General features: G+C 48.1%; 1 protein-coding gene across 2 annotated transcripts in view; it reads right to left on the reverse strand.

The window, feature by feature from the left end:
* KLF8 (KLF transcription factor 8) overlaps positions 1 to 20,925 on the reverse strand; it is a 61,549-nt gene extending 40,624 nt beyond the window's left edge. For both annotated transcript variants that reach the window (XM_060249459.1, XM_060249460.1), the window contains exon 1: positions 20,786 to 20,925. The gene's annotated coding sequence lies outside the window, so the exon portion shown is untranslated. The remainder of the gene's footprint in view (positions 1 to 20,785) is intronic.
* Between the last annotated feature and the right edge of the window lie 606 nt (positions 20,926 to 21,531).

Below are 21,531 nucleotides of genomic sequence, written 5' to 3' on the forward strand. Positions count from 1 at the left end.
GATAACACACTTGACAGGAAAGAGGAGAGACAGAGACAGGTTCCTAACTATATCTCTAGCTGAGAGCGAGCAAGACTGAGTGTGGCACTTCCAAAAAGAAGGGGGAAACTGCCCTAAGAGTAGCAATCTGGAAACAGACAAGGAATGGCACTGAACAGGGGAGAAGGTGCTGACCTCACTATCCTATCTAGTTGTCTTCTTGCTGCCCCCTGCAGGGTGGTCTTCTCTTCTTTGTACACCAGTCATTGCCTTTTCCAACACAAATTAAGTAAATGAAATAAAAAATGAAGTAAAAGCCACAACAGTCAGTGTGAACCCCCCAAAAACTCAAGATGCCATTCACCCATTTAAGTACTTTGATCTCAGAGAAGTGTGTGGTCACTACAAGCCTAAATGGTAAGCATGAGTCCCCAATGGAGGTTATAAATGTCCGAATGAAGCTAGATCTTGTTATGTCACTGCTTAGGGGGCATAGCCTAATTGCTCTGTCCTCCCCTTCTCTTTTCAGCTGCTATCCAGGAACAAGAGGAAATTTAGGGAGGACTTGCCCAATTTGCACACTGCAGAGGTAGACTAGTAATACCAACTAAAGAACAGATGATTTCACATGCAGCTTTAAATGGAAGCTGTCCTTTTCAGTGCAATCCCAGGGCCTTCTGGGCTATTAGAATACAGCCTACCCAATGTTATTCAGAAACCACCACCTACCTCCCCCTCCCCCTTTGGAGACATTAGGCTGCAACATCGAAAGCACTCATCTCCAGAGGTATTCTGCTACTTTCCCCAGGAGGTGAACAGCTGACCCAACTACTGCCAGTGAATGTGTCATTTGCTCTTGCTGTTGCACTGGTTGTGAGAAGGAAAATGGAAACCCAAGCACCAAAGAGCATCACAGGCAGGAGTAAAGCACGAGGCATGGCACCACCTACCTCCCTGCAACCTTTCCATAACCCTGCACCCAATCCCTGCCAATAGTGGAAAAACACGGAGATGTACTCCACCCACCCTGCTGCTGAGCCAGGCTGGGTGTGCTACCCAGGGCTGCCTAGGCATGCCAGGCCTTGCACTGAAGAGCTGGAACAGTGTGTGGCACGTGGCTGATTGCGAGGGCAGAGTCTTTCAGATGGCAATGCAATCTATGGAGAAGGGAGGGAGGAAATTGTACAAACTCTATAGGGGAAGAAGAAGGAACATCAGGAAGACTGCTCCTTTTGCCAGATTTAGTTAACACCCTTATCTCAAATACACAGGATGCAGCTAAGTGGCACTGATATCAACAGTTCATCCACCTTGAAGACTGGGACCTTAAAGGGAAAACATGGCATTGCTCTGTAAAAGAAGTCACCTCTCTGTCATAGCTCCCCATGTATTTATGGGTATGGCTGCCTGTTTCTCCTCTAACATTTCCAAAAGCTTGGCTTCGGCTTGTGAAGAAACACCTGCTGCACTTTCAGTAAGTTCTTCTCTTCCAAGACCAAATCACCACAGCAGTGGATCTGAACCACTGTGTGGAAGGTAAGACAACAGAAGCAGGAAGTCCTCACTCTTTGATGCAGAAAAAGCAGGCTGGGCCCACAGGTAATTTTATCCACTTGCAGTTCTTATTATACTGCAAATGGCTGTGGAACCCATTCTTATCCATGGTCTTGTTAATAAGAGTCAAAGCTGCTGGAATGGGAAGGACTCTGGCTCAGAGACAGAGCATCTGATTTGCATCCAGAAGGTCCCAGGTTCAATCCCTGGCCTCTCCAATTAAAAGAACAGGTAGTAAGTGATTCAAAAGACTTCTCCCAGAGACCTTGGAGAGACAATGCTGAGGGGGGGCAGGGCTTAGACAATATTGATCTTCACACAACCCAATGGTCTAATTCAGTATAAGGCGGCTTCATGTGAACTTCCGGTTTTGCATTGGCACACAAAAGATGAGCAAAAAAGCATAAACTAGTGAATGCTGTATGTAGAGACCACATCACACAAACTACAGGCCCATTTAAATAATCCCATTGCTCAACTACAGGAATTGCTTAGCTGGATCAGATCCAGGCCCTACTAATCCAGCATTCTGCTTCCAGCAGATGCCTTTGAGAAACTCACAAGCAGCACAAGAAGGCAAAGGCCACCCCAGATGTACTACTTCTGTTCAGGGAGGTTCCATTACAAGCAAGCCCTGGGAAGGGGGTGGAGGCGCTTGGGCACGGCACTGGTGGGAAATCAAGTAGGGCAGAGGCATGTTTCATGTATTATACAGGTATATAGGAGGATACTTCTTTCTACACTGCAGGGTAGCAAATCTGTACCATGCACACTGGCTAGATTGGAAAATGCTATTCTCTCACAGAAGTACCAGGAGTGTATCCACTACAGGTGATCCTATCTCTACCATGCTTGTGTGTCCGCCACTTCCTTCCACCGCAAGTCCTTTCCCAAGAAGCTGGCTGGAATTCCTTTCACTCCCTAACCTCTTCCTGGGTGGTCCAAGTGCTTCAGCATCCTCCCCTCATAGATGAGCATCTGCTAGCTAGACTGCTGCATACCCCACCTGCCCACTCCCACCTCCAGACAGCCAGACAGGCCAGCTTCCAGGAACCAAGTCCCTAAGTAAGGCTGCCAGAATGGGTAGAATATGAGCTTTGCCCCCTGTAGATTATACTGCAAAAGTAGGTAATGTGAAGCTGACATTGAAAAGTTCTCAGAAACTCTTATTAGTCCAAAAACACATCTTCCCAGTTATTGTCTTATACTAACATATGGGGATCATGCTACATCAGTCTTGATCCAGTTTCATTATTACTGTTATTTATACATACATGAGGCTTTATGGAGTACAGGGTCTTTGCTCCTAGAAACTTACAGAACAAAAACTGCTTGAAGGACAAACAAAGGAGGTGGAGATAAACAGGGAAAGGAATGTTGCTTTTAAAAATCGGAAGTTTTGAACTGCTTTTTAGCTATATGCATTGGCATAATTTTAAGGGATTGCAAATAACTTTGGGGAGTGCCAAAAAGCAGCGGAAAACATTTTAATAAATAAAGCAACTTGAGGAAGGGAAGATAGATGAGTTTTCATCTGAAACCTCTCTGCTTTCCAAAGCAGGCACCTGGGGAGATGAACTGGTTTCAGGCCCAAAAGGACAAGATGTTAAAGAGGCACATGCCAGGTCACCAGGCAGCAAGCAGCCTCCTCCCATCAGGGATGCTTGCAGAGAAACCGCATGGTAAATTTGGTGCACTACAGAGGATGTTCTCTGCCTTGTTCAGGTCTCTTTCTTCCCTCTTCTCCACCCTGCAAAAGATCAGCACAACTAAAGGTGTGCTCTTATCAGCAACACTCAGCACTGAGTGAAAGCAGGTCAGCATCAGTTGACAAGTGCCCCTCCTCCCAGATCAACTACAAGCCACTGTGGTGCAGAGGTTAGAGAGGTGGACCATGACCTGGGAATAATACCTAGCTTCAGTTCTTCACTTGGCCATGGAAGCCAGCTGAATTTGGGTGACCTGGGATCACTGTCACAACCTAACTTACTTCATAGGATTGTGGTGAGGATAAAATGGAAAAGAGGAGAATGGTATAAACTACTCTGAGTCTGCACTGGTTGGAAAACGGGGTACAAATGAAGCAAATAAATCAATAAAATATTGATGTGCTGCAATGAGCTTGAACCTTCCAAGCAGTCCATGGTAACTGATGCACTCAGTTTACTCTCTTGCTCCTTTGGTCCTCAAAGCAAACAAATATAAGCCCCTCCAAGACTGCAGGACAGGGTTCTCTAATGTGGTGCTTATGGGCACCATGACATTCACCAGTATTTCCCTTGGAGCTGGCCAAGTGGGTGGAAAGACTGTAAGGCAGGGCTTTTTATGGGATGCCCTCATTCAAATGAGCAGGCTTTTAACATATGCCACAACCACTGGAGGATCAGGAGGACTAGTAACTAGAATCATAGAGTTGGAAGGGACCCCCAGGATCATCTAGTCCAACTCCTGGCACAATGCAGCAAATTCACAAATCCCCCCCCCCCACACACACTCTCAATGACCCCTGCTCCATGCCCAGAAGATGGCAAAAAACCCTCCAGGATCCCTGGCCAAGCTGGCCTGGAGAAAAACTGCTGACTGACCCCAAAGTGACCATCAGCATTTCCCTGGGTATGTAAGAAAGGGCCACAAGAACTAAGCACTGATGCAACACTTCCCACCCTCCTTCTCATGATCTGCCTAATTCAGACTCAGCACTGCTGTGAGATGGCCATCTAGCCTCTGTTTAAAAACCTCCAAGGAAGAGCCCATTACCTCCAGAGAAAACCTGTTCCACTGAGGAACCAGGAAGTTCTTCCTAACGTTTAGCCAAAAACTCTCTTGATTTAATTTCTTTTTTTTAAATATAGGAATAAATTTATTTATAATCAGAAAGTCCTCAGTACAAATACACAAAGGCAAACCAGGCACAAAATACAGGGACAAAACAAATATAAAACATAAGATGTGCAGTGCTCTTTCCCTGTTTTAATTGTCTAGGCAGTCTGAACATGACAGGAAATCTTTTCCCACCCTAGGACCCACCCTCCTTCTCCCAAACCCATAACAATAAATTCCAACTTCCCAACAGGATGGGGGCAAAAAAAATAAATAAGCCGAACTAAGACATCTTCTATCACCATGAACTCCCTACCCCCACCCCATCATTTTGCACAGGTTGCAAACTGCCTTCCTCCTATCAGTGGTCCATCCTCAATTACTGCAACATATGAAGAGATCAGTTCCAATAGCACAATCCAAGCTGAGATCTTGATTTAATTTCAGCCCACTGGTTCTGGTCCTACCTTCTTTGGCAACAGAAAACAACTCCACACCATCTTCAATATGACAGTCGTTCAAGTTCTTTAAGATGGTGATCATATCACCTCTTAGTTGTCTCCTCTCCAAGTAGCTGGGCTTTCCTTACTCTGTGTGTAGCTCCATTCCCCCTTCAGGCTTTCCTTCCTCCCAGGGATTGTGAGAAGGGAAGTATTTTATTTGGCTCTATCTCCTATACCAGTCATTTGGGGTTTGGCTCATCTCCTGTGGCAGCCATTTTGAAATGGCGCTCACCACTTGCTCTCAAAATTCCAAAGATTTCCAGGCCCTTTCCCTGACTAAAAAGACATTCCGTGTTCATACCAGACATTTTGGAGGGAAGAACACCACAATGTAAAGTAACAACTCAGTGCAGGATGCTCAGAAGCAGTCCAGGTGGCTCCACATATCCCAGGTGCCAACACCATGTAGTTATCACCATGCCTGGCACACTGTTCTCAGCACAGACTGCACAGTGACCAATTAGAATAAATTACAGGCCTTGACAGGATGCAATGTAACAGGGCACCCAGTTGCCAGGGAGCTGCTGCAAGCCACACTGATGCTGTGCTCAGCAGGGAGACAGTAGGTACCAAGCTACCCTCCTGCAATGCAGAGAAAACAATAGCTGAAGATGGAGATGGACAAGTGGTGGACAGGAACCATAATGGCTCAGAACCTCACCCTACACTGTGCCTCTTTCAAGGGGTCAAGTGGCCATCGCTTTACAACTGTTGGCAATATATATATATTTGGATTACTCAGGACTGATAATACAAAGAGAAATAAAAGTCACTGTTCTTCATACAGCTACAACTGAGCAGATGAGCAGATGAATCAAAAGGCTGAAGAAAAGATATACAGATATACAAGAAAGATATACAGATAGACAGGCAATGAAGAAGAGCCACAGAGCTAGTGATGGAAGGGGCAGGGTTGGTCCATGGGAGTCATGTTTATACATAAACAAAAAGTGCGCCTTCATTGCTGAACACTCATTAGACCATTTCATGCACTTGCTTATAAACCACCACTCTGTGGCTATTGTCAGATAAGACTTACAGGACATTTACATACTCTGGTCGAGCAGAACAAAGTAGAAACTGGTCAGTAGCAGATTTATTTGCCTCCCTCTGGCTCATATGACAGGTACACAGCATAACCCACGTGGCATGCTCTGGCATTGCCCATCTGGCTGAAATATTAATGGCTGAAAGTGATCTGCCAGTGAGGCCAGAGTTCCCTGGGAGAGAGGCAGGTTTTGCTTTGTAGCAGCAGCTGCATGCAGCACAACTAAGGCACATGGGGGCACACCTGGAATGAGAGAAGGAAACCAGCCTTGCCTCAATAGCATCAGAGGGCGGTGATGGAAGTCAGCCTTGGAAAGATAACTGCATGGGGTAAAATGACACCAACAGAGCAAGGGCCAGGACAGCAGGGTAGCCAGAGAATTGCAAACATTCTAAGATTCAACTTGTTATCTCCTGAAAAAGAGCAGATGAAACTAGCCAGGAAGCTTTGGTAATTCAGTGATGAGGGAAATGGAATGGTGCTCTGCCTATGTTCAGAGACCCCCAACCAAAACAGACATCATAGTCCCCTCCCCAAGTCTAACAACAAAAAAAGAAAAAAAAACAAATGGTTGGACCACAAAATAGCAGACAGAATGGGTTGTTTTCATTTGCGGGAAGAGGGCATTCAAATTGGTTCTCTTACTGATGCCACACTGGTGATAGTGAATGAAGATGAAAGACCAGGGTTGGTCTCGATTGTGACGTAGCCCTGCAAAACAGAAGCAGCCATGGCTGGGGAAGGTGCTAGGAAGATCCTGAGGGTGCTGCCCACTCAGGGCAGACAAAACAGATACACATGAAAGATCTCGTTACAAATGTTCCAGGGCAGTTGAGCCCTGGCATCAAATGAGCTCTGGAGCCAAGCCCATGCTCAGCACCCTTCAGCCCCCTTTTTGCACATGCAGAGGTCATTTAGGTTGTGGAGAGGCACCAGCCAGAGGGAATCTTCAGAGCCTGTAGCCAGCACAGCACTCTTAGGTAAGTTTCTGGAACTAATTTGCTTCCCCACTATGAAACTGGGCCAAGGAGTTGACAACTGGGGCATTTATAAGTAGTCCATCATACTATGTAATGCTGCTCACTGGGGTTTGTGCTGACTTCTGCTGCCTTGGACTCCTCATCCTCAGCCAGGAGCCAAAGTAACAAATGAATGGACCATGCAAGCCATGGGGGTGGGGTGGAATGTCATAAAGTTGCACCTTGCATTGAACCTCCTCTGTGCCTCGGCACACAGCTAGCAAACTACACGTGCAGCATCATCCTGTCGCCATAAATTAGGAAAGTGGCTGAACTCTGGATATGTTCTCTCTACAGGACTGGCAGACTTGAAAGTAGAAAGCACCCCCCTCCCTTCCGCAAGCAGCCACCCCATTATAAGAACGCCTCTAAGCTGCACAGCTTATAAGATTTTAAACCTGGGAAAACGGCTGAGAACTGAAGGTTCCTCGGTGGGCCCCTCATACCTCCTGCCAAGCAGAGCAGCATCTCTGCATCTAAGTCGCTTCTGCAGAGTGCAGTTCAGCGACGCCGTGCTCGGGAACCTCCCACAGTCTCCCCCACATATTCACACACCCTCCCTGCTCACAGCTGTGACCTTCCAAGCATGTCACCCACTTTGCCTCCTTGCTCCACAGGGAAGCCAGCCTACTCTTAAAGACATAGGGCCCATTTCTTTGCAGGAACTGGCCTGGCTAAGAAGCCTAGCTTGATAATTCCTCAGGTGGGGAATGACACATTAGAAGAAGCCAATTTGTGGCTGAGGGACGATGGAATTACCTGCCACCAACACACACACCTCACAAGAGGGGGAGAGAGCGCTAATCTTAATCATTCTGCACCAGAAGAATGAGGTTGAGTGGACAGTTCAGGAAGGCAAGATTTTGCCTGTGAATCCTAAACTGGAAACTCACTCATAGGGTTGCCAGCCTCCAGGTGGGGCCTGGAGATATCCTGTTTTTACAACTGATCTCCAGCTGGCAGAGATCAACTCCCCTGGAGAAAATGGCTGCTTTGAAGGGTGGACTCTATGGCACTGTATCATGCTGAGGCCTCTTCCCTCCCCAAACCCTGCCCTCTCCCAGATCCACCCCCCAAATCTCCAGGTATTTTCCAACACAGACCTGGCAACCCTATGTAGAAAGGGGACTATAGGTCACACTGACCAGTGTCTACTTGATGTCAAAAAGGAGCTAACAGTGACAGCTAACAAATGAGTGCAATACCCCACTGGGGTCTGAGTGTTTGTTTTTTAAATACTACAAATAGGAAGTTCTGTTCCCTCCTGCCTCCCAAAAATCCTCCCCACCCTTTCACACTTCTCTTTCACATGGTTGTCTATTTTTTACCATTACAATACACCACAATTCTACATATTCCTCACTCATTTTTCTCCCCACAGACCCCTGCCTTTGTCTCAGCCCCATTTTCTCCCCCCCCCCCCACAGCTAACTTCTGAAGCTTCCTAATCTCTGCTGAACTTCAAATGTCCTAATCCTTTAGTATTTTTTAAGATTCAGGAAGTAAGGGGCAATGGGACAAAACCTCTATTCCCTCCCACCTTACCCCCTGCAAACACCTTTAGCAGAATATAAAGGTTTCCAGCACAGAATACCCTGAAGTTTTGAGAAATCCAGCACACTTGCAAAGTGCTGCTCTCAAGTAGGTCAGCCAGTCCTTGCCAGCAAAAGGCAGACACTGTTCTTAGAAAAGCCTTAGCATTGGCAGCTGCTGGCAAAGTCCTGCCCATGCTCATAAGGAAGCCCCAAGCCCTGTATTACTAAATGGGTACAGCTGAGGGTTCAAGAACTGGGGAAACCTCAAAAACTGAAACTCTGATTTGTTCATTAAAAACCCTCCTTGGGAAGCCTGCCTTGCCCTTTAAGCAAAGACACCGCTTTTTGCCTACAAACCACAGCAAGGACACTCTCCCTCTCCAAACAGGATTGCACCACAGGGTCAGCAGCAGGCCAGGCCAGTCTGTGCTCCTTCCAGCCTCAAATCCTTATCTGCACATGTTAGCTGGGTGTCAGATTCTCTTGCTGGTGGGACAGAGAGTTCAGCAGAGATGAGAAAGCTTCAGAAGTTAGCTGGGGGGGGGGGAATGGGGCTGAGACAAAGGCAGGGGTGTCTGTTGGGAGAAAATTTTGTGAGAAATTAATTAATTTGATAAGGGTGAGGGAGGCTGCAACAGGCTCAACATAGATGAGCTCAAGAGAAACAGAAGAGACTCCACCTAACTTTGGGACATGGAAGAACCAACCAGACATTTAGAGTGCAGTATCTGTTAAGGATGCTGGTGGGTACAGTTTAATGACCTGCCCCAATATTACTTTTTTATAATGTCAGAGGACAGGGCATAATCCTGTCCATGCAATGCAAACAATTCAGCAGTTGGGCTATGGGAAAGAAGCAGAGGCCCAACAGGATTGTTTACGAGAACTTACATGAACACAACAGGAGCGTTAGGAACTTGCTCACATATGTCTGCACAACACAGACACACCCTCCAAAGAGTGAACTTTTGTCCAAAAAGCAGCTTGCTTGCATCCTTCCATGTTGAGAGCTCTCCCTACCCACAGCAATTCAATACAGCCACAGGGCATGTGCTGTAGATGCTGTTGCAAGCTTGGGGCCACCGAACATCCCACCCACCCCCGAACAAAAAGGTTAAAAAGTGTAATTTGAAACTAGTGCTGCAAGATGCTGAAGACTGAAACAAACTGCTCACAACAGCAGTCTTGAGCACCAGTACACACACAGACCAAAGGGAAAGCTGGCTTGCAGCTCTCAGCAGCCCAGCAGTGAGTGGTGATGTTGGGGAAAAGAAGCCGAGTCAGCCCAAAAATTCTCTCTCCTCTGCCTCAGAGACTGGCAGGGCAAGAGCCAGCTGCAGCTCCACGAGTCTAGTGAGCTTGGAAGGGAGCCAAGCCAAGGGAGTGAATTTTGCTTGCTTGTCCTGATCTCTCTGACCTGCCCAGTGCTGGGAGGGGCACAGGATGCCTTGCACAACCCTGGCCTGGCTGGAACCCATGGCGGTTACCAGGCACCATGAGTACCCCCTCAGTCAGGCCAAAAAGGCAGGCAGCCAAGCCCCCAGAAGAAGGGGTACATAAAGAAAGGTCTCTAGAAAAAAGGCTCAGGGGGGATTTGGAGGTGGAGAGATGTATGCAAATTTGTATGCCACAAAAAGAGGAAATCTGGGCCTGAGAGTCAGCTTTGGGGGTGGGACACAGTGAGGCACAGGGCAGAAGGAAGCTACAAACTACAACAGTGCAGGGAAGAAAGGCTAGCTCAGCCCCACAGCAGGCCATGCTTGGGTCACACCACACTCTGCCCATCAGCAAGAGGCTTAGTGGGGGCCAGAAGGGAAAACCTGGCCGGACTGCACTCTAAGTAGGCCAGCCTCAGCCCTCCATGAATTCTCAACACCTCCAGAATCCCGTGACAGCAAAAGCTCGGGCCAAGTGCAAAGTCTCTCTTTTCATCAACTTGGAATTTGCCCTCCTTTCCATTTGTTCTTTTGCAATGAGGTCAGAAGAGAAGTAAGAGGCAGAAAGCAGGGCAGAAGCAGCCTTCACCTCCACCTCCACCCCCCAATTTTCCCCTTGGGAAGGCTAGTGAAGTTGGACACTCACCACATTTGGTGCAGACTTCAGTCCTAAGAAAACCAGTTTTGGAACTTAGAATACATAGAAAGGTACCTATTAAAACCAACCATCTAACAACAATTTAGCAAGCTTGTATAGATGTTTTGCCCCTCCAAAGGTTTGCCCTCCACACACACAATCCGTTATCCTAACAAATTCTTATTTTCAGTGTGTATACATACACACACACACACACACTTTCTAGTTCTTATGGTATGAGAAAAAGTTAGAAATCTGTAGACAATAACAGGTGATGACTCAGAAACTACAGGGGAGTAAATTGGGCTAATACTCGGTAAGTGGAATTTGAATGCCTGGACCTCCAACCTCTTCCTGGTGCTGTGCCCCCACTTCCCAGGCCCTAAAGAGGAACACACAAACCTGTATAAGGACAGCATAAGTACACAGCAACACAGGCAAAGTTTTTGACCTTAGAAGATTTGGTTTCAGCAGATCGCCTGGACACCTATGTAGGGCACAGCTATGAAGGCAGAGATGTAACACAGTGAGTAGGAGGTCTGCTCTGAAAGTGCTCTCAACAAGCTCAGTCCAAAGTCATCTTTTCCTCTCTAGGGATGTTCCAAAAAATTTTTTTTAAATGTGCAAGGGAAGGGTGAGCAAAATACATCATGGAGCACGTGTTTAATTTGGTGTCATGCAGCATGCCTATAATTCCACCCAAGAAGCTGGAAGGGAACCAGGCTCATCCCATGGCTAAGGAACAGGCTGCAACTCTATTATATGTTACTTCTGTCTTCGCCCTCTCACCTTTTAGCCATCTAAAGATACTGCCTACCCATTTGAAGTTTCTTCATAAAAGACAAATACTAATACTCTGCCTAGGGTGCCAGGATGCCTGGGACAAAGGAAGAAGGATAAACACTTCAAAATAAATTAAATAAACTAGTAATTTGCCTCCATTTGTATCCATTTGGAAGCCCCCCCCCCTGAAATGCTGAGACCAGAAGAACTCTCCATCCTTGGGCTCTCATCCCTCTTTTTTGTTTCAGAGGCATAGGAAAAAAGTGGTATGCGGCAGAGCCACAAGCCAGGCAGTAACAGGGAGGTCCAGCCTGGACGCCAGGAATGTCAACAAAGCCCTGCAAGTCCTCAATGTCAGGGAGCACTCATTGTCTTCAACAATTCCCGTGGAATCATTCCAGAAGGTCCCAGACACTCTAGAAGAACGTGGCCTCAGAGGGCTCCGCATGCACAATAGACCCTTCCCTGTAATATCATTGGCATCCCTCAGGGCAGAAGAGGCCAATTCTCTGTGGACGCAGTAACCAGCCGAGCTGCTAAATAATTACAGTGCTGCTCAGGACAGACAAGCTCTGTGGGGTGGAACCAGCCTGCACGATAAGATCCAGGAACCTTAATGGCCAGCAACCAGACCCAACCCACCCACAACACAGATCTGCAAGCCTGTTTACACATTGCGCACAACACAAAAAAACCAACTCAAAACTTTATGTATGCATACAGATCTTGTCATATCTTTTGCATCAATGACTGTTTTTATGCTTGCCCCATTTGTTTAAATAAACTTTCAGCCCCCCCACCCCTTCCCAAGTTGACATCTTTGGCAGGGAGCAGTGAGGTGGCAGGACTGAGCTGGAAAAGATCCAAGTAAGTGAAGAGCAGCCCTGAACAACAAAATGTGTCTGGAGGCCCTGAGTTCAGAAACCAACTGCAAAAGCAGAAGTCCCTCCTACACAAGCAGAGCCTTTGGCAGGCTCCCCTGGGTGTCATGTAGATGGGTCATCCCTGAGGACTGGTGTCTTGCTGTTTAAGAAGAAATCCAAGCTCAGTTCCCTGTGGCTTCCTGCACACACAAGATTGCAGCCTTCAACCCCCTGCAGACACAGAAGAGAAATTTTTAGCCCAGTGTAGTTATGACAACAGTAGCCTCGGAGCTTAATGTGTGGTACTGCCCTAAACTCTGTTGAACAAGGGAATGGACATTTAGTATGAAAAGCAAATGGGAGCAGGACTGAACCCTCTTCTCTTTCTGTGACTGACCTCCAAGCACCCCCCTCCTCCCAAGTTCTTCTCTCAACCAGGAGCACCTCCAAGATCAACGCCTCAGGTAGAGCAAGAGAGTCAAAGGAGAAAGAAGCAAGTGGCAGATGTGGAGAAGGCCTTGAATTAATCACCAAGGAACAGTTTTCTGCCTTTAAAATCTGAGCCCTTGGGTCCCTCTTCTGGGGCAAGTGCATCTTTACACACATGGCATGAGTGGATGACTAGACCAGTTTGGCCCTTTGCTAAGAAGCAGTGCTGGCATCCCAAACCCTGGGTGCATATCTGTCCTGCTGCAAGTTCCTCTTTTATTTAGGTATGATCTGCTTTTTGCACTTTACAACTTTTTCTCCCCCTCCTCCATTTTTATCCTTACAATTTTATTTTAGCTTTTGAAAGGGGTCCCCATGATGTTTGAATGGGTAAACTAGAGGACTGTGGACTGGTTTCTAGGATAGATAAATGGATAGGGAATTGGTTGGAAAACCGCACTTGAAGAGTACTTGTCAATAGCATTTCATCTGAATGGAGGGAGGTGTCCAGTGGGGTGCTACAGGGCTTTGTTCTGGGCCTGGTGCTTTTCAATATTTTAATAAATGATGTGGATGAGGGTGTAGAAGGGCTACTCATTAAATCTGCAGATGATACCAAATTGGAAGGAGCAGCAGACACACCAGAAGACAGAGACAGAATTCAATGAGATCTGAACATGCTAGAAAGGTGGGGATGTGAACAAGATGTAATTTAACAAGGATTAAGTGCCGAGTTCTACATCTGGGTAGCAAAAATGAACAATGCACATACTAGAGGGGGGATACACTTCTGGGTTGCAGTGTGTGAACAAGATCTTGGGGTATGGGTGGACTGTAAGATAAATATGAGCAGCCAGTGTGACGAAGCAACAAAAAGGGCTAATCCTACCTTGGGTGAATCAACAGAGACATAACATTCAAATTACAAGATGTCATAGTCCCACCGTACACTGCATTGGTAAGGCTGCACCTGGAGTATTATGTGCAGTTGCCTCACTTCAAAAAGGAAGTGCACAGAATGGAGCGGGTGCAGAGGAGAGCAATGAGGATGATCAGGGTGGAGAAGAGGAGGTTGAGGGGGGACAGGATCGCTCTCTTGAAGTATCTGAAGGGCTGCCACTTAGAGGAGAGCAGGGAGCCATTCCTGTTGGCAGCAAAGGATAGGACTCGCAAAAATGGATATAAATTAAGAATGGAAAAGTACTGGCTGGATATTAGGCAAACACTTTTTTACAGTAAGAGTTGTTCAAGAGTGGAATCAGCTACCTAGGGAGGAGAGCTCCCTCTCACTGGCAGTCTTTAGGTAGCAGCTGCACAAACACTTGTCAAGGATGCTCTAGACCAGGGGTGTTGACCTCATTTGTTATGAGGGCTGGATGTGACATAAATGAGACTTTGATGGACCAGGCCATGTGTGTCATAAAATGTAATGCCAGGTAGCAGACATATAAAAATTATAAAGGGCACAAACACAATTCGAGATTTACTTAAAATGAAATATGCTTAAAACATTAGAACGCTAGCAATATTTTGTTTTGCAGTCTCTGATAAATGTCACCTCTTGCTATGAATTATTGCATCAAAAACTGCAGAAATGTCTATGCTGTACCAATCTTGAATATGCTGTTCAGGTGTTGTTCAGGTGTGCACATCTGTAAGTTGCAAACCTACTTTTGATTTATTGACATTCATTACAGAGATCTCATGGTCAATGTTTTGAGTCTAAGACTCAGAGGAAAACATGAAGCAGCTGGGCATTGTGTGCTTTTGTACAGAAGTTTCTACATGTGCTAGTCAAGAACATGTGAAGGCACCATGGCACAGACTGAGGACTATGTGCTTGTCTACAAAACTATAGTCTTCCCCAGAAAAATAACTACAACTCCTATGTGACAGTGCAAGGACAGAGAGACAGTCATGTACAGTGCTCAGTATCAGCCTACTTACTATCTGGAAAGTCTAAGTTCAAGATCACCAATCAAAGGAATATGTGAAAGAAAAATCAAGGAAAATTAGCTGTGTAAACCTGGGCTGCATACACGCTCTCAGCAAAATGCTGGCTTGCTATTGCTCTTCTAAATAGTTCACAAGTTTTCCTATTGAGAAAGACTGGAGGGCATGAATACAGTGAAAGAGAGGAGGGGAACCCAGTTGTACCCATAACAAGCTCGTATGTTTGACAGCCCTGCTCTAGGCTGATCTTGCACTGAACAGGGGGTTGAGACCAGATGGCCTGTATGGCTCTTTCCAACTCTGTGATTCTATTATTCTAAGAACCCTGTGGGGTAGACGCAGAGAGAGACGGAGGGAGGGAGAGCGAGAGAAAGAAAGAGAGGTAGAAGGAGTGACTGACACAAAGGCACCCAAGTAGGCTTCCAAAAAGCGATAACAACTAAGCAGTCCAGAGCCACCTCCTTCCCCCATCTCCAATCACTTAAAAGAATCTTTCCCTCACTCTATTTTATATCTGGGGCACCAGAATAAAGCATGCCTGACTTTGCAAGCAGCCTAAAACAGCCACAATGAAGTTGTACTGACAACCCAGCCCTCCAGCTAATGACACACATCCCTGAGCTCCAGTGATTCAAATAGGGAAAAGGAGGCCTAGTCCAGCAACTCTGTATTACAAGTCCAATTTTCCTGGTATGGTTGCTGCCCAAATGGCAATATTAAATTTGACACCAGCAACACCAGTCAAACACCAGTTTTGTAATAAACACACGTATTTTCGTCTTTGACTATTGCTGTTTTTAACTTTTGGCCCCCCTAAACTTCCTTTTGGAGTTTTTTGCTTGGTTGGTTTAGTTTCTCTCCCCCTCTCTTTTTGATGGTAACATTATTAAATTTGATACCAGCAGCACCAGTCAAACTACATCACAACCAGGATCTCTTAAACTTGCTATGAGAATCAAAACATTCATTGGGGGAAATGCCCTTCCTCAGAGATAGTTAAAGGCAAGCCTGGCAACAGACAATTTAAAAATCTCTAAAGATTCAAAATAGGGCTACATTTACAACCTAAATGTTTCCTTCCCAAGGACAAGAAAGGGTTTTAAAATCTGCAAACACATGCTAAGGCTCAAGGCAGCTTTAGCCTTCCAGGAGAGAACTGCAACCCAGAGGTTTAGGCAGCCATAGAGGCCACTGGCTAGCAAGCAAGCCCCCCCCTTCCTTAGGAAGCATGCCCACCTCAATAGTTCAGGCATCACAATGCCAGCTCATGGCCACTTGCCTCATCCTTGCAGAAAAGCAAAGGCAAGGGCTAGAATAATCCAGTTGTTCCTCAAGGGTGCTCTCAAAAATCACAGTTCAAAATAGCCCCATTAGGAAGACCAAGAGAAGTTTTTAAAATCAGCTGCTAAATGGCTTAGTCCAAACATTGACATAAATCCAGCACTTCCCCTGTCTTTGTGAAGAATCTGTATATGGTCCCAGAAGATGTACATACTCACACAAACCAAATTGCACTTAATTGCCACTAGAGACAATTAAAGTGGTATTTTCCAATTGTACGGCACATGAGACTTCAGAATACTTTGCATATGATTATTTCAGTAATTCCCTCACATCACCTACAAAGGGTAATTCTTCCACCTCCTGCGGCCATTAATTGCCACCTGCAGTGTCCCACCACCAATTTTCCAAAACTGAGCTCACTTCTAGTTTAGGATTTCGGGGGGGGGGGCAGAAAGAAACATTTTAAATGAAGGGCAGATATTTTACAGGGAAAGGGATATGTATCCTACCTCCCATCACCAATTCCTCTGCATCACAAGTTCAGGGCCAAAGCAAGGTTACAAGGGGTGACTAATCCTCCTGGTTCACTACTCAATCCTAGTCTGTTTCTCCCTCACTAACATGAGAAAATGAAACTGAAGATCTGTGCCAAAGAGTCAACACACAAACTCTTCAGACAAGGTACATAAGGATTCCATTCTACATGGTAAACCAAAGGCTTGCTTCTTATTAAACTGTCTGCAGCCACCTTTTACACCTGTTGAAAAGTGCAAAACTGTGCTATGCCTTGTCTATAAGGGATGACTAGAGAAGTCAGGGTCCCAGACACAAGGCACAGCACTGTTCTCATCATGAACCACAGTCCATGATTTACAGAAATTAAGCCAGAGTTCCAGTCAGAAGTTCCACTGGTATAGCTGCAAACACTGTATCAAAGTGCAAGCAATGCCCCTTCAGTCTAAGGCAGCAGTATTCTTGATGAGCTTGCAGGCTCTTGGGAAATTCTGAGAATGGGTGTTGGGGCTAAGTGAAAAACGTTGGGAGGTTGCAAGCCAGGCATCTTCCCAACAGTGGAGGCAGCCGTTTCTGACTGGGTGCTCCTTGCAGAAACAAAGGCGATGCCTTCTGGGCTTCTCTGAAATGCCTCCTGTTCTAACAAGGTAGAAGAAAGCAAGGTTGGGTCTTTGATTTATGCAAAAGATGCTTTGTCAAAGAAGCAAACAGGCACCAGGAAACCTATCAGTAGGCACCACCATGCCCATGAGCATCACATAAAGGATCCCTAGTCTAATAGCAGGGCATCCCACCCACAGCATAAGCAGAATTTATGGCCTCTGGACCATGCTGTCAGCCAACTACACCAACAATAGTTTTTTCTCTTAATGTCCATTTCAAGAGAAAGTGGCCTGCCCTTTCCCATGGGAATTCCCATGGAAGAAAGCAATGAAAGCTACAGCCCATCTCAAAGCCACCCAGCAATTCTGTAATAACAATTCAGATCAACTTCTCAGGCAGAATATTAGAAACACATCCTCATAGTTCAATGGTAATCACTTCACAGAGTTTAAGTCAGTCATCAGAGGGATTTACAGTTCTCTCATTGGCTTTGAACTAACTAACCAGCAATATCAGGAAGTCCCCAAGATCTCAGGCAAACAGCTGAGCATTAATCCAGGATACAGCTGCTAGTTAACAGTCCAGTGGAGAAGCTGGGGACTGAAGCTAGAACGTCTGCATGCAAACTGGCTACTCTGCACTACACTGTGCCTGTTTCCTAAATAATTCGTTGGATACAGAAAGAAGATGCCTATATCTATGGATTATGCATTCATTCAGGTAAACAAGAAGAGTCTGCACAGATCGAAACCCCCTCCCCGCAAAAAACCCCAGATACATAAATTGGCTTCTCCCTTGGAGCAGCAGACAACTCCCCCCCCCCTGCCAGCAATAAGCAATAGGTCAGTCTTGAGCCTTCTCCTATTTTCCTGTAACTAAGTAACTCCCACAAAGATTCACTCAGGTTTTGCCTACGGTAGCCACAGCATAACATCTGGAAAGTCACTGAGTCCAGAAACCTGAGACTGTTACAGCCAGTGCTGAACTTCAGGATGGGGGAGGGGAAGGCAGGGGATCTCTTAAGGAAATATAGCCTTTAGTTTTTAAAAAAAAAAAAAGCAGTAAGGGGGTGAGCACAAAAGGAAAGGTGTGTCTCCCTCCTCCCTCTTCATTTACACTTGGGCTGATGGTTAGATTTCAGTTCCCTACATTTAAGTCTTCAGGCTCCCTAGCAGGCCTGTATCTAGGGCTTTTTTCTGGAGGGGGCGCTGGGGGATGCAATTTAATTAATGAAACATAAACAATAGGAGAAGGGGATTGGGGGACCAGGAGAGGCTATGACTGGCAGATTTGGGAGGGGGCGCAGCCCCCACAGCCCCTGCCTAATTACAGCCCTGCTTTTGGCAAGACACAGACTAAGCAAAAGGCAAACAGGCTGAACAAGAACACAAGGGTCTCCTCCAAGAGCACGTCAACTGCTGGAGCTAGCAGGGCCCCAGGGTTTGCTGGGCATCTTGTTTCCCTATAACTGTTCTATGTTTTTTTTCACAGTGGGAAAACAGGGCATCAGAACTGGGAAGCTACAGCTGCCAGTGGGGTCACAGCTGAGCTCTCCATACTGAGAGCCCCAGAGCTGATACACACAGAAGGAAGACAAGGAAAGATACACAAAGCAAACACAAGCCAGCAGATACTGTTACAGTCACTCCAACACAGCCTCCAGTCCAGAAACAGTCTCAGCCGCCAAAGAGGCTCGTTCCCAACACCCTCAGTCAGAATGAGCTCCAATTTTGGGGAGCAGAAAAGCTCTGAACTGGTGAGCACTCTTTAGGCTTGCTTCCCTGATCTGGCCCCTGGCCCACCCTTCACCACACCACCAAGAAGTGTGAATTCTAAGCCAGGACCAACACATTTCTGCATTGCATGGCTGAAGCATTCTACTTAGCTAGGAATACCCAGGGCCACCCCCAGACATTCAGTACTAAGGGAGAAGGGGACACTGTACAAAAAAAGAATCCAAGGCAGAGGAAGCAGCTTCAGCTAGCCTGAGAAAGGGCCTACATTCCACCACATGTTCCATGAATTCTAGGGATGCACACTCTCTTGAAGGAGGGAAGCTGGCATGGTATAGCCCAATTCTGTCAGATCTCAGAAGCTACACAGGGTTGGGATTTGGAAGGGAGCCCACCAAGGAGGACTCTGCAGAGGAAGGCAATGGCGAACCACCTCTGCTTCTCACTTGCCTTGACAGCCCCTTGTGGGGGTGCTGTAAGTCAGCTGGAACTTCATGGCGCTTTACATACACCTGCACTCCACCACCCCTCTCATATCTATATATCAGCTACACAGAGAGAGGCTGTTTTCTTGCCCATCTTGCTGGAGAACAACCATAGCCTTCCTGAAGCCACAAAGACTCTAACAGCGGTGGCCAAACTTGCTTAATGTAAGAGCCACACGCAATATACATCAAATGTTTGAGCCACAAGACATGAACTTCAGATGTTTGAGAGCCACAAGAGAAGGAAGGAAGGAAGGAAGGAAGGAAGGAAGGAAGGAAGGAAGGAAGGAAGGAAGGAAGGAAGGAAGGAAGGAAGGAAGGAAGCTTTAACTTTAAATGCATTCTCCAAGACACCAGCTGGCTTTGCTTCATTTAAAGAGACAAATACCTTCTCCAAACTGGCTGGGGGGGGAGGGGGCGCTTTGAGAGCCACACAATGTGTGTGAAAGAGCCACATGTGGCACAGTTTGGCCATCACTGCTCTGTAACATGAGCACTTCCAGGCATGATGTACCAAATACCCTGTGAGTTCTGGCACTCTTAGCCACAGGACACCGACAAGCTGAGGAAGTCACTTCCTAAAAAATTTGGCTAGTGCCAACGAAGGGAGAACCAGTAAGGCACCCAAAAGTCTCAAGCAAAATTAGGAGGGGGCACATTTTGTGGTTTTGATCTGTTTGCCTAGGGAAGTGTGGAGCAAGCAGTGTGGGGAGAGTGCTCCCAAGTGTCTTAAGCAAGCCTGCAAGAACTCTCACTGCCTGCCAAAGGCCACCCGCAAACGACTATCTTGGCCATATTAGTTCCTCCCGCCATCCAAACTTTGCCGTTGAGAGCCCCTGACAATTCAAATGCCTCCCTTCACGCTGAGATGCACCTGTCCAGGTGGACAAGGCAGGGGCGGGGGTGGCACCCACGTGTCCGCTTAAGAGGATCAGCGAGGAATACGCTCCTGAATAACCCCCGCCCCCAGAAGGACCAACGAGTCCGACTTTGCTCTTTGGAGTATTGGCTCCTTCCCTGACACCTGCGCCGCCTCCCTCTCTCCCTCCAGCCCAGCCCAGCCCAGCTGTCAGCTCCGCCGCAGCCGCCTCCTTCCCACCCTGGCAGGCCCCGCGGGGGTGGGAGGGGCCGACCTGTCAGGAAGCCGCTCCCTCAGCCCCGCCACAACTAACTTGGGGCCCGCCGAGAGCGCCCAGCCCGCCCAGTCCCCGCCCGCCGGACGCGAAGAAAGCCGCCCCCAGCCAGCCGCCAGAAGCCCCGTCCCGAGGAGGAGGAGCCCCGCTGGCGCCCGAGCCGCCTGCCGCCACAGGGGCCCCGGCCAGCAGCAGCGCCCCCGCCTGCTCGGGGGCGCGTCCTCTGGAAGGAGGTGACCAAGATGGAGGGAGCCGCGGCCAGCGGAGAAGGCGAAGCAGCCCGCGGACCGCTCGCTGTGCTCTCCGCCGGCCGCCCGGCAGTCCTCACCCGGAGAAGAGAGCAGCCTGCCTGCCTGCCTACATGCCCGCCCCCCGGAGCCAGTCGCGCTGGGCTGCCGCTTCCTGGACTGGCGCCTCCTCCGCCCGCCCAGCCCTTTCTCCGCCCGCGACTGCACATAGCGAAGAAGGGACTTACTTTCTCTCCGCGCTCCTCCTGCGCGTCTCCCCCGAGCTCCGGGCGGGCGGGGACGCAGGAGTGGGTGGGTGGGGTCGGAGGGCGAGGGGGACACGGAGGGCTGCTTCCCCCCAGCCTCCTGCCTGGCCGGCTCCGGCCTCACCCGTAGGGCTGCACGGCAACTGCGGGCGCTGGCTCCACCGCCGCCCGGCTCACCCTCTTCTCCGCTCGGCGCTGCCTCCCCACCCAGCCGCCAGTCCCTGACCCCACCCAGCGGCTCCACCCAGCCTCTGCTACACGGGCTGTCAATCACCCGACCCTAGGAAAGCTGCAATGGCCACCTCGCCCGAGGCACTTGCTGCTGCTGCGGGGGAGGGGCTGCCCCCCCGCACCAGGTCCGCTATGGGGCAGCGGGCCCCACCCCCTAAGGACTGGCCCCTTTTCCGGTTGGGCGCAGGTGGGGGGCAGCCCTGTGCCCCTCCCTGCCTGGCTCCACCCTTGCGCGCTCGGCACAAGGCTGCCACTGCAGCCCCGCCCCAGCCCTACTTGTTCACAAGTAAATGCTGCCCAGATTTTGACAACAGTGGGGCTGCAGCTCCATGCACATGTTACTTCGAAGTGTACGTCCTATTGTGGGCAAAGGAATTTAAGCCTGGGGGAGTGTGCATGTGAGCGACCGATTTGCATCCGGGGAGGGGCGGAGAAGAGTTACGCAGACCCCCATTTCCTGCCCTGAGCTGTCTTGTCCCAAGTTGGGCTGCCGGCTA

The sequence above is a fragment of the Heteronotia binoei genome, chromosome 11 (genome assembly GCF_032191835.1).
Source record: "Heteronotia binoei isolate CCM8104 ecotype False Entrance Well chromosome 11, APGP_CSIRO_Hbin_v1, whole genome shotgun sequence".
Lineage (NCBI taxonomy): Eukaryota > Metazoa > Chordata > Lepidosauria > Squamata > Gekkonidae > Heteronotia > Heteronotia binoei.